Below are 12,743 nucleotides of genomic sequence, written 5' to 3'. Positions count from 1 at the left end.
AGGATCTTTAAAATAAATACTATTTTCCAAAGGAATAGTAGTACATTTAGCAAGAGTAGAGATAGCCCCATTAACTTTTGGGGATCCTTTCCAAAAAACTCCAAACTAACTGCTGGCAAAGGATACAATTTTTAAAACCTCAAAGAAGGAATAAAAGAAGCACCAGGCCTTTTCCATTCCTTAGCATTAGGAACTGGAAAAAAACCTCTGAAGTAACCACAGGAGGTTAAAAAACTGAATTTAAATGTTTACTAGCTTTAAAATCAAGAGAACTAGTTTCCTCAATATGCAATATAATGAACACTTTTTCAACAAAGAACGAATGTACTCCATTTAAAATAAATAAGTAGATTTGTTAGTGTCAATATCTGATGAAGAACCTACTGAATCAGATAGATGCTCATCAGAGAAGGATAAATCAGTATGTTATTCGGTCATTTGAAAATTCATCAACTAAATGAGAAGTTTAAAAAAGACCTTTACATTTTATTAGAAGGGGGGATGGCAGACAAAGTCTTCTGAATAGAATCAGAAAAATATTCTTATAAATTTTGCGGCAAAAAAATCTTGCGCCAAGAATGAAGCAATAAATTTGGGCATTTTGCGCCCTCGCGAGCCTAATACAGCCCACAATTAAAAAAGAGTCAATTTGAAAAAGACTAAACCCCAGGAAAGAAATACATTTTCTTAAAAATGCATTTCCTAGATAAAGTGCCAAGCCATAAGTAAGAGTGTCTTAAGTAAAAGAAACATAATTACCAAAAGACACCCATCCACATATAGCAGATAGCCAAACCAGTACTGAAATGAGAATCAGTAGAGGTAATGGTATATAAGAGTATATCGTTGATCTGAAAAGGGAGGTAGGAGATGAATCTCTACGACCGATAACAGAGAACCTATGAAATAGATCTCCCGTGAGGAAAACCATTGCATTCAATAGGTGATACTCCCTTCACATCCCTCTGACATTCACTGTACTCTGAGAGGAACCGGGCTTCAAAAATGCTAAGAAGCGCATATCAACGTAGAAATCTAGCACAAACTTACTTCACCACCTCTATAGGAGGCAAAGTTTGTAAAACTGAGTTGTGGGTGTGGTGAGGGGTGTATTTATAGGCATTTTGAGGTTTGGGAAACTTTGCCCCTCCGGGTAGGATTGTATATCCCATACGTCACTATCTCATGGACTCTTGCCAATTACATGAAAGAAATACACAGATATACACACCTTTGAGCCCTTCCCAGTGAAATACCTTGTCATATGCCATATCCCTTTAATTCAATGTTAACACCATTTTCTGTTTTTAGAATATAAATAGTTTAAAACACATTGTTCTTCACCAAGAAGAAAATGATTTATATATATATATATATATATATATATATACACACACAGGATAGATAGATAGATAGATAGATAGATAGATAGATACTGTATGTATATATATATATATATATATATATATATATATATATATATATATATATATATATATATATATATATATATACAGGGAGTGCAGAATTATTAGGCAAGTTGTATTTTTGAGGATTAATTTTATTATTGAACAACAACCATGTTCTCAATGAACCCAAAAAACTCATTAATATCAAATCTGAATATTTCTCCAACATTGGTGTGTCCGGTCCACGGCGTCATCCATTACTTGTGGGAAATATTCTCCCCCACAGGGAAAGGCAAGGAGAGCACACAGCAAGAGCTGTCCATATAGCTCCCCCTCTGGCTCCGCCCCCCAGTCATTCTCCTTGCCGCTCTGGACAAGTAGCATCTACCACGGGGATGACGAGGAGTTTGTGGTGTTAGTTGTAGTTTTTTATTCTTCTATCAAGAGTTTGTTATTTTAAAATAGTGCTGGCTTGTACTATTTACTCTATAACAGAAAAGTGATGAAGATTTCTGTTTAAGAGGGCTATGATTTTAGCACCAGTAACTAAAATCCATTACTGTTATCACGCAGGACTGTTCAAACAAGAGAACTTCAGTTGGGGGTAACAGTTTGCAGACTCATCTGCTTCAGGTATGACTAGTCTCCTTCTAACAACACAGGCTAATGCTAGATGACGGTAAGCCATTTTTCTTTCACCTCAGCAAAAAAGATAACAGGCTTCCCCTTTTTGTTTTTTATGCTGGTAGACACTGTTAGGGGCAAAATCGATTGGTTTTTATTACAATATTATACCATTTGAAATATTTTATAAGCTCACATACACTGGGGAATGTTTTTTTTATTGATCTGGCTTGTTTTAGACACCTATATCTAGTCAGGAAGGCCCCTTCACTCTAATGTGCTGAGGGAGGAAGCCTCATTTTGGTGCTTCATCTGCACAGTTGATTTACAAGGCAGTGCATGCAGATTCATGTGAGAGGGTCCTGTGGCTCAGAAAGTGACTCCAAAAGGCTTTTTTCTGTGAATGGTGACCCCTAAGGAAGGTAAAATGCTGCAGCAAGCTGTAGCTGGGATTGTGGTGTATAAAAACGGTTAAATCCAACAATTAGCTCCGGTTTGCTTGTTTTAAGAGCTAGAGTCTCCATATTTGCTGTGCAATACTTTCTAAGCATTAAGACACTGGGGTCCAAATTTCAGAAAAATCGGATATTGCCTTCATAGTTTTTTGAACATTCAGAAATAAATGTGTCATTTTATTATTTAAAGAGACAGTAACGTTTTTGTTTAAAATCGTTTTTATTGCATTGTTTGCCTGCCTAAATCTGTTTAACATGTCTGTTCCATCAGATAACCTATGTTCTGTGTGTATAGAGACAAATGTGGTTCCCCCTTCGAGTGTTTGTGATAATTGCGCCATAGCGTCCAAACAAAATCAGGACAGCTCTGTTATTTTTCATAATGTTGCCCAAGATGATTTATCTAATGAAGGTAGTGGGGATAGCTCTACATCCTCTCCTTCTGTGTCTACACCAGCTTTGCCCGCGCAGGCGACACCTAGCGCGCCAGTGCTTATTTCTATGCAACAATTATCAGCAGTAGTGGATAATTCTATAGCAAATCTTTTATCCAAACTGCCAGCTTTTCAGAGAAAGCGTGATTGTTCAGTTTTAAATACAGATAAAAAGGATGAACAATCAGACGCTGACAATGCCTTATCTATTTTACCCTCGCATCAATCGGAATTGGCTGTAAGGGAAGGGCTGTCTGAGGGTGAAATTTCAGATTCAGGAAAAATTTCTCAACAGGCAGAACCTGATCTAGTGGCATTTAAGTTTAAACTAGAACATGTCCGCGCTTTGCTTAAGGAGGTATTAGCTACTCTGGATGACTGTGATTCCATGGTAGTACCAGAGAAGTTGTGCAAATTGGACAAATTTTTAGAGGTCCCAGTGCACGATGACGCTTTTCCAATACCTAAGAGGGTAGCGAACATAGTGGAAAAGGAGTGGGAGAAGCCAGGTGTACCCTTTGCCCCACCTCCTATATTTAAGAAAATGTTTCCCATAGTAGACCCTAGAAGGGACGCATGGCAAACGGTCCCAAAGGTTGAGGGAGCTGTTTCAACACTAGCGAAGCGCACAACTATTCCTATAGAGGACAGCTGCGCTTTCAAAGATCCTATGGATAAAAAATTGGAAGGATTGCTTAAAAAGATTTTTGTTCAGCAAGGGTTCATCCTTCAACCAGCTACGTGTGTTATTACTGTCACTTCAGCGGCGTCCTTTTGGTTCGAAGAACTAGAAAGGTCGCTCCAGAAAGAGACTTCCTATGAAGAAGTCATGGACAGAATTCACGCATTAAAGTTAGCTAATTCCTTTATATTGGATGCCGCCTTTCAAATAACGAAATTGGCGGCGAAAAACTCAGGTTTTGCTATAGTAGCGCGGAGGACGCTTTGGCTAAAATCCTGGTCGGCAGATGTGTCGTCCAAGACTAAGTTACTGAATATTCCTTTCAAGGGTAAGACCCTTTTTGGGCCGGAATTGAAGGAAATTATTTCAGACATCACTGGGGGTAAGGGCCATGCCCTCCCACAGGATAGGCCTTTTAAGGCTAAGAACAAGTCTAATTTTCATTCCTTTCGCAATTTCAGGAACGGACCGACTAATAACTCCACTGCCGCTAGACAAGAAGGTAACGCGGCCCAGCCCAAACCCGCTTGGAAGCCCATGCAAGGCTGGAACAAGGGTAAACAAACCAAGAAACTTGCTGCTGCTACCAAGACAGCATGAAGGGGTAGCCCCCGATCCGGGACCGGATCTGGTAGGGGGCAGGCTATCTCTCTTCGCTCAGGCTTGGGCAAGAGATGTTCTGGATCCCTGGGCACTAGAGATAGTTTCCAAGGGATACCTGTTAGAATTCAAGGGACTTCCTCCAAAGGGAAGGTTCCACCTGTCTCGCTTATCTTCAGACCAGATAAAGAAACAGGCATTCTTACATTGTGTAAGAGACCTATCAAAGATGGGAGTGATAAACCCAGTCCCCTCCGGGGAACAAGGTCTAGGTTTTTACTCAAACCTGTTTGTGGTTCCCAAAAAAGAGGGAAATTTCAGGCCAATTCTGGATTTAAAGATATTAAACAAGTTCCTCAGAGTTCCATCCTTCAAGATGGAAACCATTCGGACAATCTTACTGACAATCCAGCAGGGTCAATTTTTGACTACCGTGGATCTAAAGGATGTGTATCTGCATATCCCAATCCACAAATCTCATCATCAGTTCCTGAGGTTCGCCTTTCTGGACAAACATTACCAGTTTGTGGCTCTTCCATTCGGTTTAGCCACCGCTCCCAGAAATTTCACAAAGGTGCTAGGGTCCCTTCTAGCGGTCCTAAGGCCGAGGGGCATCGCTGTAGCACCTTATCTAGACGACATCCTAATCCAAGCGTCGTCCCTTTCCAAAGCAAGGGCTCATACAGACATTGTGTTGGCCTTTCTCAGATCTCACGGGTGGAAGGTGAACATAGAAAAAAGTTCACTGTCACCGTCCACAAGGGTTCCTTTTCTGGGAACAATAATAGATTCTGTGGAAATGAAGATCTTTCTCACAGAAGTCAGAAAGACAAAGCTTCTAAAAGCTTGTCGAGTTCTTCATTCTATTCCTCAACCCTCCATAGCTCAATGCATGGAAGTAATAGGACTAATGGTCGCAGCAATGGATGTGGTTCCTTTTGCTTGAATTCATCTAAGACCATTACAGCTATGCATGCTCAATTAGTGGAATGGGGACTATACAGACTTGTCTCCCCAAATTCAAGTAGACCAGGTAACCAGGGACTCACTTCTCTGGTGGTTGACCCAGGATCACCTGTCTCAGGGAATGAGTTTCCGCAGACCGAAGTGGGTCATCGTCACGACCGACGCCAGCCTCTTGGGGTGGGGCGCGGTCTGGGACTCCCTGAAAGCTCAGGGCCTATGGTCGCGGGAAGAGTCGCTTCTCCCGATAAACATTTTGGAACTAAGAGCTATATTCAATGCGCTCCTGGCTTGGCCTCAGCTAGCGGAAGCCAGGTTCATAAGATTTCAGTCGGACAACATAACGACTGTTGCGTACATCAATCATCAGGGGGGAACAAAGAGTTCCCTAGCGATGAAGGAAGTAACCAAGATAATCCAATGGGCAGAGAATCACTCCTGCCATCTATCTGCTATACACATCCCAGGAGTAGACAACTGGGAGGCGGACTATTTGAGTCGTCAGACTTTCCATCCAGGGGAGTGGGAACTCCATCCGGAGGTCTTTGCTCAGTTAACCCAATTATGGGGCATTCCAGACATGGATCTAATGGCGTCCCGTCAGAACTTCAAGATACCTTGCTACGGGTCCAGATCCAGGGATCCCAAGGCGACTCTAGTGGATGCATTAGTGGCGCCTTGGTCGTTCAACCTAGCATATGTGTTTCCACCGTTTCCTCTCCTTCCCAGGCTCATAGCCAGGATCAAACAGGAGAAGGCCTCGGTGATTGTGATAGCTCCTGCGTGACCATGCAGGACTTGGTATGCAGACCTGGTGAATATGTCATCGGCTCCACCATGGAAGCTACCTTTGAGACAGGATCTTCTAGTACAAGGTCCATTCGAACATCCAAATCTAGTTTCTCTGCAGCTGACTGCTTGGAAATTGAACGCTTGATTTTATCCAAGTGTGGGTTTTCAAATTCTGTGATAGATACTCTGGTCCAAGCCAGAAAACCTGTGACTAGAAAGATTTACCATAAAATATGGAAAAGATATATCTGTTGGTGTGAATCCAAAGGATTCTCCTGGAGTAAGATTAAAATTCCAAAGATTCTCTCCTTTCTCCAAGAAGGTTTGGATAAAGGGTTGTCAGCTAGTTCTCTAAAAGGACAGATTTCTGCATTATCCGTCTTGTTGCACAAACGACTGGCAGCTTTGCCAGATGTACAAGCTTTTGTTCAGGCTTTGGTTAGAATCAAGCCTGTTTACAGACCCATGACTCCTCCTTGGAGTCTAAATTTAGTTCTTTCAGTTCTTCAAGGGGTTCCGTTTGAACCTTTACATTCCATAGATATTAAGTTATTATCTTGGAAAGTTCTGTTTTTGGTTGCTATTTCTTCTGCTAGAAGAGTTTCTGAATTATCTGCTTTGCAGTGTAATCCACCATATCTGGTTTTTCATTCAGATAAGGTTGTTTTGCGTACTAAGCCTGGTTTTCTTCCAAAAGTTGTTTCCAACAAGAACATCAACCAGGAAATAGTTGTTCCTTCTTTGTGTCCGAATCCAGTTTCAAAGAAGGAACGTTTATTACACAATTTAGATGTTGTTCTTGCTTTAAAGTTCTATTTAGAAGCAACAAAAGATTTTAGACAAACCTCATCTTTGTTTGTCGTTTACTCTGGTATGAGGAGAGGTCAAAAAGCTACTGCTACCTCTCTCTCTTTCTGGCTGAAAAGCATTATCCGTTTGGCTTATGAGACTGCCGGACGGCAGCCTCCTGACCGTATCACAGCTCACTCTACTAGGGCTGTGGCTTCCACATGGGCCTACAAGAACGAGGCTTCTGTTGACCAGATATGTAAGGCAGCGACTTGGTCTTCTCTGCACACTTTTGCCAAATTCTACAAATTTGATACTTTTGCTTCTTCGGAGGCTATTTTTGGGAGAAAGGTTTTGCAAGCAGTGGTGCCTTCCGTTTAGGTAACCTGATTTGCTCCCTCCCTTCATCCGTGTCCTAAAGCTTTGGTATTGGTTCCCACAAGTAATGGATGACGCCGTGGACCGGACACACCAATGTTGGAGAAAACAGAATTTATGCTTACCTGATAAATTACTTTCTCCAACGGTGTGTCCGGTCCACGGCCCGCCCTGGTTTTTTAATCAGGTTGAAAAAATTTTCTTTATACACTACAGTCACCACGGCACCCTATGGTTTCTCCTTTTTCTCCTAACCGTCGGTCGAATGACTGGGGACGGAGCCAGAGGGGGAGCTATATGGACAGCTCTTGCTGTGTGCTCTCCTTGCTTTTCCCTGTGGGGGAGAATATTTCCCACAAGTAATGGATGACGCCGTGGACCGGACACACCGTTGGAGAAAGTAATTTATCAGGTAAGCATAAATTCTGTTTTTTGGAAGTAGTTTTTAGTTTGTTTTTAGTTTTAGCTATTTTAGGGGGATATCTGTGTGTGCAGGTGACTATTACTGTGCATAATTATTAGGCAACTTAACAAAAAACAAATATATACCCATTTAAATTATTTATTTTTATCAGTGAAACCAATATAACATCTCAACATTAACAAATATACATTTCTGACATTCAAAAACAAAACAAAAACAAATCAGTGACCAATATAGCCACCTTTCTTTGCAAGGACACTCAAAAGCCTGCCATCCATGGATTCTGTCAGTGTTTTGATCTGTTCACCATCAACATTGCGTGCAGCAGCAACCACAGCCTCCCAGACACTGTTCAGAGAGGTGTACTGTTTTCCCTCCTTGTAAATCTCACATTTGATGATGGACCACAGGTTCTCAATGGGGTTCAGATCAGGTGAACAAGGAGGCCATGTCATTAGATTTTCTTCTTTCATACCCTTTCTTGCCAGCCACGCTGTGGAGTATTTGGACGCGTGTGATGGAGCATTGTCCTGCATGAAAATCATGTTTTTCTTGAAGGATGCAGACTTCTTCCTGTACCACTGCTTGAAGAAGGTGTCTTCCAGAAACTGGCAGTAGGACTGGGAGTTGAGCTTGACTCCATCCTCAACCCGAGAAGGCCCCACAAGCTCATCTTTGATGATACCAGCCCAAACCAGTACTCCACCTCCACCTTGCTGGCGTCTGAGTCGGACTGGAGCTCTCTGCCCTTTACCAATCCAGCCACGGGCCCATCCATCTGGCCCATCAAGACTCACTCTCATTTCATCAGTCCATAAAACCTTAGAAAAATCAGTCTTGAGATATTTCTTGGCCCAGTCTTGACGTTTCAACTTGTGTGTCTTGTTCAGTGGTGGTCGTCTTTCAGCCTTTCTTACCTTGGCCATGTCTCTGAGTATTGCACACCTTGTGCTTTTGGGCACTCCAGTGATGTTGCAGCTCTGAAATATGGCCAAACTGGTGGCAAGTGGCATCTTGGCAGCTGCACGCTTGACTTTTCTCAGTTCATGGGCAGTTATTTTGCGCCTTGGTTTTTCCACACGCTTCTTGCGACCCTGTTGACTATTTTGAATGAAACGCTTGATTGTTCGATGATCACGCTTCAGAAGCTTTGCAATTTTAAGAGTGCTGCATCCCTCTGCAAGATAGCTCACTATTTTTGACTTTTCTGAGCCTGTCAAGTCCTTCTTTTGACCCATTTTGCCAAAGGAAAGGAAGTTGCCTAATAATTATGCACACCTGATATAGGGTGTTGATGTCATTAGACCACACCCCTTCTCATTACAGAGATGCACATCACCTAATATGCTTAATTGGTAGTAGGCTTTCAAGCCTATACAGCTTGGAGTAAGACAACATGCATAAAGAGGATGATGTGGTCAAAATACTCATTTGCCTAATAATTCTGCACTCCCTGTATATATATATATATATATATATATATATATATATATATATATATATATATATATATATATATGGAACTCTCTATCTATCTAACTATCTAAATTTACAATAAAATAATCTAAAAATAAAAAATTGTGAAGAACAATGCTATTTAAACTATTTCTTAACACATTTTCAGCTTTAGAGCACTTTGGTTTAGTACAATATCGAGTTAGCGCTACAGCCAAAGTCAGATGAGGGTTCTCTAATGTGTCCCATAGAAGTTATGGAGAGAGGGAGTTAGCATGGACTCTCAGATCCCCAAGTGTTAGAAAGCCGGAAGGTTTTGCTTGATTGCTAACTTTTTGCTTTCATATAGACAGACGAATAAGAGAGGTATTGATTTAGGTTGATCGGTGTTAACGCTTAAAGGGGCATGAAACCCAAATTTTTATTTCATAAAACATATACATCATAGAAATGTAAAGAACTTTACAATTTACTTCTATCTAATTTGCTTCATTATTTTGCTATCCTTTGTTGAAGGAGCAGCAATGAATTACTGGGAGCTAGCTGAAAGCCAAAGACCTAAGGCATAAATGTTCAGCCACCAATCAGCAGCTTCTGAGCCTACCTCGGTACACTTTTCAACAATCGATACAAAGAGAATGAAAGAAATTAGATTTAAAAAATAAATAAAAAAAATGTTATTTAAGATTGCATGCTCTGTGCAAATCATGAAAGAAAATTTGTTGAGGGTTTTATGTTCCTTTAATAGCACTAATTTGTTTGTGCTCCACTTCTAGGGGCAAATCAAGTCTAGTCCAAAACCGTTGTTTTGAGAATCTTTAAAACTTAAGCTGAAATTGGTGATATCTGGACATAAATATATATAAATATATATAATAAATGTTTCTCCTTTCATAGAAATGTGAAAACTTAAGCAAAAATACCAATTTGCTTTGAAGAGACAATTTCTGTATCTAATCAATTTAAAAATGTAAATAAAATCCCACTGAGCGTCTGAGACAGAGCCTAATTGAAATGGTCTCAATTGAATTTTGAGCAAAGAAAGAAAGAAAGAAAAATACATTGTTTTCCACTTTACTCAATTAATTTAGGTCCTCATAGGCACAGACAAAGATATTAAAGAAAGAAATATTGTGAGATGTATAATTTGGATTATATGTTGCATTACAGTCACCTGAAACAGGAAAAGAAAGTGACCAATCTATATATTTTTTCAACAAAGCTCAGAATATTTTATCCAAATCTTTTATGTGAGTCAAGGGTTTATTATAGCTTTTTGACACTACTAGCAGAAATGCACTTAAAGGGACAGTCTACACCTTAGTCATCTTAAAGTTTTACTTTAGATTAAACTACATATAGCTTCCTGCACCTTTTCTACATCATGCAGCAGGAATGGTTAAAAAGTTATTTTAAAATGAATATTGTTTCTAGCCACTTTGAAATAGCTGCCAAACTCCACCCACTAATTACATCACAATCTGGGCTGCATCTAGGTACTCTGCTGAATAGCATTGACAGTCTGTTGAATACAACTAGTGAGCCTTTGGTGATTGGACGCCATATGCATCCCAGATCATGATATCATCAGTGGGCTGAGCTTGGCAGCCATTTCAAAGTGGCCAGAAACAATATTCATTTTAAAATAACTTTTTTTATCATTCCTTCTGCATGATATATGAAAATGGGCAGGAGGCTATTTGTAGCTTAAAGGGACATGAAACCCAAAATGTTTGTTTCATGATTCAGACAGAGCATGTGATTTTAAACAACTTTCAAATTTGCTTCTATTATTTAAATTGCTTCATTCTCTTGGTATCCTTAGTTGAATAGCATATCTAGATAAGCTCATGAGCAGCAATGCATTACTGGGAGGTAGCTATTGATTAGTGGCTGCAAAAAATGCCTCTTTTCATTGGTACAACAGATGTCTTCAGATAGCTCCCAGTAGTGCACAGTTGCTCCTTCAAAAAAAGGATACCACGGGAATGAAGCAAACTGGATAAAAGAAGTAAAATGGAAAGTTGATTAAAATCACATGTTCTATTATTATTATGTTATGGGAACATATTTCAGTCGGCCTGCAGATGAGAAAATGTACTTTGTCTTGCATCACTTATAATCTCATTTTCTCTGTAACCACAATACCATGCACAGTTTGTAAAACATTATACAAATAGCATTCAAATTCTTGTAATTATTTTAGTTGTTCATATATTCAATGAAACAGAAAACCTTATCTTTTAGTGTATTCTGAAGCTAATGTATATATATTTATTTAATATCCTCTCTCTACCTTGGATAGTCTTTTCAACCAGAGATAGCTTTTGAAAATGGGTAATTTAAATTAAAGGGGCACACTGTATATGTTATGGTTTTGAGGACAATGTCATATAACATTGCTAAATGAATGTCCTGTCTTGTGTTAGATAGAAATATCTGGTGCACGTATAATATTTAAAAACTTGTGCTAATATATTTGAAAAAAAAGTTTACACTGTATCCTAAAAACATGATCTGCTATTTATTTGCAAATGTGTTTTCTTTTTCTTCCTAACTAATGAAACATTATCTCAGCAATTTGGTGTAACAAAGTTCTAATGTGTTTACTAAAAAGATGATTTCCAAGAAACATTTGTACTTACATTGTAGCTTAAACAGTTGTTGTCTTTGGGCACAGATGTTGCTGCAGTGTAAAGATGATGCACAGTGAATACTTAATTAGAATTCTTTGTCTGTAAGTCTTTAAGACACGCCCCCTTCCTTGTGACATCACATTTTACTGCACAAGCAAGTCAGTGTTCCATGATAATGCTGATGTTTCATGGAGGGGGCGTGTCCTAAAAGCTAGAATTAACCCACTGTTAGAAAAGTCATGTAAAGCATCTCATGGGGATTTTTGCATTGTTTTCAAATTTAAGGCCATTCTAATACAGTAGAAATCTCAGCTATGGTGTTATTATTTTACTTCTCACTGCTATATTACCAAAATGTTTTTTGTGCTTGTATTTAAATTACTCACATTAATACATTATGATACCCATTACATTCTTTAATCTTGTGTTTTTCAGTGGATTCGCACTGTTATCTGCACACCTATTTTTAAAAGCAAAAACTTATTTTGATTGTCTTTATGTCAGATGATTAAACTCAAACAGTAACTACAACTAGTGTCTATACATCTTGTAATTAATTTTAGTATAGTTTATCCCATTTCACATATTATATGTTTATGACATATTAAAAAGAATACTGTCTGAGGGGGGGGCATGTCTGACCAGCGACTAAGATGGCTGCTTTTTAATGCTGGTTGGACAGAGGAGCTGCTAAAACCGCTGGTTTTCACTCCTATATTTCAAATCTCTATATATATTGTGAAAGCAGCTAATCCTACAACAGTGGGATACTGATTTAAACTGTTGCTAGTATCTATCACAATGGAGGAGCTTCTTTTGAATTTACAAGCCCTTTTTGAGGATTTTGAATATGACGTGCTCTCAATCGGATATACTTGAAAACGAGAGAAATCTCAATGTATCCTTCCTGGTAAAATATTTTATAAATAAATAAATAAATCTTGACAGTCTTACAGAGCCCAGCTATCATGTATCACTGAAGTACAATGTACTTTTGTCAGATATGACCACAACGGTATGAAGATCAAACTTTGCAATGTGTCTTGCAAACAGTTAGGGAGCAATCTGTCAAGGATCGGCCAGACAGAACACAAGCTGATGT

At 39.3% G+C, this 12,743-nt stretch overlaps 1 long non-coding RNA gene across 1 annotated transcript in view; it reads right to left on the bottom strand.

Annotated features, from left to right (window-relative positions):
- Positions 1-11,707, bottom strand: part of LOC128659381 (uncharacterized) — a 121,079-nt gene extending 109,372 nt beyond the window's left edge. The window contains exon 1 of the long non-coding RNA XR_008402355.1: positions 11,651-11,707. This is a non-coding gene — a long non-coding RNA (uncharacterized LOC128659381). The remainder of the gene's footprint in view (positions 1-11,650) is intronic.
- Positions 11,708-12,743: the final 1,036 nt, after the last annotated feature.

This window comes from Bombina bombina, chromosome 5, assembly GCF_027579735.1.
Source record: "Bombina bombina isolate aBomBom1 chromosome 5, aBomBom1.pri, whole genome shotgun sequence".
Lineage (NCBI taxonomy): Eukaryota > Metazoa > Chordata > Amphibia > Anura > Bombinatoridae > Bombina > Bombina bombina.
This window is presented reverse-complemented; position numbering and strand designations above follow the sequence as displayed.